This window comes from Cupressus sempervirens, chromosome 4, assembly GCF_028749045.1.
Source record: "Cupressus sempervirens isolate cs-2001-9-10 chromosome 4, ASM2874904v1, whole genome shotgun sequence".
NCBI lineage: Eukaryota > Viridiplantae > Streptophyta > Pinopsida > Cupressales > Cupressaceae > Cupressus > Cupressus sempervirens.
Window position 1 is genome coordinate 345231426 of NC_143121.1, and position 5046 is coordinate 345236471.

The following is a 5046-nucleotide window of genomic DNA, read 5'->3' on the forward strand; positions in this document are numbered from 1 at the left end:
CAAAAGACATGACTAACCACTCATATAGTCCTTCCCTTGTTCTAAAAGCAATCTTCCACTCATCACCTTCTCTTATATGAATCTGATGGTACCGACTCTTGAAATCTATCTTTGTGAAATACTGAGCTCCACTCAAACAGTCCATAATATCATCCATCCTTGGAAAAGGAAATCTATACTTGATGGTAATCTTGTTGATAGCACGAGAATTTGTGCACATCCTTTATTCTCCATTCTCCTTTGCTACTAACACTAGTAGTATAGCATATGGACTCAGATTCTCTCCAATCAAACCCTTCATCAATAACTCATGAACTTGCCTGTTCAACTCTTTACTTTCTACTAGTGTCATTCTATGCACTGCCTTGTTTGGAAAACTAGCTCCTAGAACCAAATCCATCTGCTAACTGATCTTCCTCACTAGGGGCAGTCCATTAGGTACATTATTTGGTACAATATCAAGAAACTCTTCCAACATATCTGCAACTTCTGCAGGTACCTCCTCTACTTCTTTTTTACTATCTTTAGGAATTATAGCAAAACACATATGCTCATGTTTCGTACCTTTAAGAAACTCTTTTCCATCAACAAAACATATTCTAGTAGCACTACATACCATTTCTTCTTTATCCTTCAATGGCTTCAACTTATGTTTCACTCCATCCTTAGTTAGAGTGTAGGTACGTGCTCGCCCATCATGTACAACATGCTTGTCAAACTACCATGGCCTACCCAAAAAAATATGACATATGTCCATAGGTATGATATCACATAGTACCTCATCCTGGTAGCTCCCAATCTTGAACTTCATTGAGCACTACTCATTGACCATAACCTTGTGGTCATCTTGCACCCAAGAAATACAGTATGGATGCAGGTGTTTCTGTCTCTTTAGCTTCAACTTGGTGACCATTGTTTCTGACACTAGATTATCAATACTTCCACCATCAATGATCACATCACAACACTTATCCTCACATTTGCACCTTGTGTGAAACAAACTCCTTCTTTGATTAGGTTCATTCTCACCACTCAGTAGGACTCTTCTATTAACTAAGACTTCTCCTCTTTTAGGATCTTTAGAATGTGAGGATCTAGCATCTTCGTCAACATGTACAACTCTCACTTGACCTTATGTTCTTTGATCTACCCTTCCTTGGTGCTGGGTACATTCAAATGCTCTATGCCCTTCTTCTCTGTAGTGAAAACATTTTCCACAGAAGCCTCCTCTTCTAGATTCTTGTTCATTGCCTCTTCCTCTCTGATCTCTATTGTTATAATCATGGAAATGATTGGAATTGTTTCCCCTTTGGTTCTAGTTTCTACTTCTAGCCTCATCCTTGTTCTTCTGATCATCATTATGACCTTCATAAGATCGTCCACCATGACCTCTTCCACTATTCTTATTGTCAAACTTCTTTCTCAATTTCTCCTCAACTCTTAGTACAAACTGGTATGCCTCCTCAATACAACTCATTCAAACCAGAGTTAGCTCATCCTAAATGCTTGGCCTTAAACCATTAAGATAATGGGAAACTTTCTCCTTATTAGTGTCTACATGGCTAGTTCTAATGAGAACTTAGTAGAACTCTTTGATATACTCTTGAACAAATTTTTCTACTTGCTTCATTCCTTGCATCTTCTTTAATAGATCAAGCTCATAATCCATAGGAATGAATTGTCACTTCATTTTAGCTAACATCCAATCTCATTTGGTGATTTTGTCCTTTCCATTTCTATTTCAGTCCAACTAAATCTCTTGCCACCAGATCTTTGCATGTCCCTTTAGTTTTTCTTTCACAAACTTGACCCTATCCAAATTCTCAATATCTTTGTACTCAAAATACTCCTCTAGTTCATTGATCCAATCAATCAGCCCTTTTGGGTTAAGATTTTCTAAAAATGTGGGAACCTCAAACTTAGATTTTTTTCTAATCTTGGAGATGGCCCTAAAAAGCCTCTCTTCCTCTGGATTTAAAACTACCTCTGCATTGGCATTTTCTTCTACTTTGTCCTCATCCTCACTTTCATCTCTTACAGGAAGATTTATTCCTCTTCACATTTGTTCTTCTAACACTTGTATTTTCTTTTGGAGGGCTCAAAAGCCCTCAGGTGTAACACCTACAACTCTTCCACCACGCTCTCTTCATGGAGGCATTTTTACGCTTCTACTGAAGCCCTAGTGCAAACTGCCTCACAATCGACAATCTGTCTACACACTTAGCCCAAACCATGGTCTTGGTGCAAACTACCTCACAATCAGTGATCTATCCACACACTCAAGAACTCTAGCTCTGATACCACTTGATGCAGGGGACTCCCTTTAATACCATAAACTCATAACATAAATAAAGAAACAACAGAAAATGGAAGAACAAAATATGGACTTCTTATTATTGCCACAAATGTGGAATCATAGAATTCTTAATTACAATATGCTAACCCAAATGGATGCCTTCATCACAGTAATCTGCAAGATGGTGCTGCGAACTATCATCCAGAGCTATCCTAGACAATGTTCGGGCCTTTCTTAAATAAGTAGTTCTATGCCGCTTGGGAAGGTTCTAGATGCTCAAACTTAATACCTAGGGCCAACAAACCCTAACAATACACATAGAGTTGGCCAAGTACATATTTGACAAATTATTTTAGAAAATTTGATAGCCCAACTTCTAAAGGCCATAACTCATGAATTGTTGCTCTGATTGGCTATTATAACCACTTTATGGAAATGTTAGCTTATGATCTACAGGCTCAAAATTGTGCTAGTGCCCTTCTATTGAGTTTTTGGACCTCATCAAGGCACTCTAAGGATTCCAATGATAAGCCTGAGGATTTTTCTACAATTTTTTTTACCAAAAATCTGCAATAACTTTTTTGATACTTAAGTTGGAGCAATGAGATTTTTATGGTAGACTTATATCTCTAAAATGAACCTTCTTGTAAAAAATGAGAACATTTCAAGCTCGTATGACAAACCTACTAAAAATAACAAGTTCCCATAAATAATAACCACCTTGTCTAATAGTCCTTATTCAAATAGAAAAGACTCAAAAAAAAAAAAAAATTGGGTGATGCAAGATTGTCCTTACACCCAGGATACTCCTGCATCACTATGGGTGGCTTATCAACTCTTAAATATTGTGCAACCTTAGATCTTACATCAACATTATATATGACAACATACATCTTCCACTTTGAAAATTAAATGCATTTATTTGATAAGTGTATGGATATTCAATGGTTCTTTTTTTAAAAAAAATCCTTTACTTACATTTTTTCTCGAATTCATTTTTATACATGTAATTATTTGAAACATAAAGAATTTATCATTTATAATGTATTTTACATGAATTGGGATGATAAATGGTATATTTTTTATAGTATATAGTTGGGCAATTTTGGTTAGTGATGATAGTAGAGTTATCTAATATGACTAAAAGTTTGGGAATATGCTATATATATAGTGTAGAAATGCTTCTAGTTAGGTCACTTATGTTTATGTGATGATTAATAAATGTTTTGGCATTAAAAACTATAATTGGTTTAGTACAACAATGTTATAGGACAATTTATACAATCAATCATTTTGGCCTAGACATTTGAGTTGTTTGGAAAATTATATTTCTCGGAAATATAGGGAAGACATACAAGGTCTTAACTCTTGGATAAAAGAGTTTTGTTTTTGATATTAGAATCTATTGGGATACATTGTGTGAGTTGATGGGATTAATCATTTTCAAAGGTATAAAGAAAGGATTTGTTTTGTACATGTAAGTGCAATATTATGATGGCATATATGATATATAATATATGAGATGTGTGATGTGTGATCCTGTATGCTAGATTAGAGTACATACTAGCTTCATTGGGACTAATCAAATATTGTGATGTCAAATATATTTATATATTTTTGTAATATTTTATTTTTATTTGGACAATAGTTATAGAAGGTAGATTTGACCTTCATTCTTGATAAACTATGCTCTCTTTTTATTCTCAACTCATTATAGGGTTACATTTCTCTAACAAGGTTAGGTCCTTTAATAGGGACCAATGTACTAATTGTTGTACATAACGACTCCTAACGGGATCAAATCTCTTAACCAAGAATTTTCATATTAGTGCATCTTCTTGTGAATACCATTCCCACTGTGGTTTTCCCTTAGCTAAGGCTTCCTTGAAGGAAACAACATGGTGTGATGAGTTCTCTTTTGATGTATGGTTTACTTTTATGCATTGTGTTTTGTGGATGTTTATGGTTAAGTTGTGAAGTATTGAATTAATTTGAAAGTGTTGCAACATTGATTCACTTCCTCCCCCTCTCAATGTTGCTTGATCCTAAAAATTATGATATAATACCCCTTAAGATGACCTTTTACAAGATAATTTACCCCTTAACATTCCCTATTAATATCACATAAATTCTCTTACTTGACCAATTAGGATGACCTATCATGATGCATAAGACCACTTAAGGTGACTTATTACAAAATAAAACTCATAGAACCAATTAGAACCCCTTAAGAGGTCCTATGACAACTTAGGACCAAATAATGCCCTTTAAGAGGTCCTATGATCACTTAGGAAAGCTTAGGACCTAAAATTAGGATCCCTTAGCATACATAAATCATGCATTTTGGACACATTATGACCCCTTTGGACATTCCATTAGGACCCAATTATGACCACTTAGGACCATTTATGACCCCTTAGGATACTCAAATTGTGCATTTAGGACACATTATGATGTCTTAGGATGAACCGTTAAGACCCAATTATGACCCCTTAAGACCATTTAGGACCCCTTAGGATACTTAATTATGCATTTAGGACATATTATGACCCGTTAGGACAATCTATTAGGACATAACTATGACCCCATAGGATAGAGTATGACATGATTATGGCCTCTTAAGGCACTTATTACAAATTAGGACCCATTATATATAATTAGATAACCTATATGGCATAAGACCCATATTATGAAATTTTATGATGTAAGACCCCTATTATGAAAAACTAGAGGTTTAGATTTTAACACTT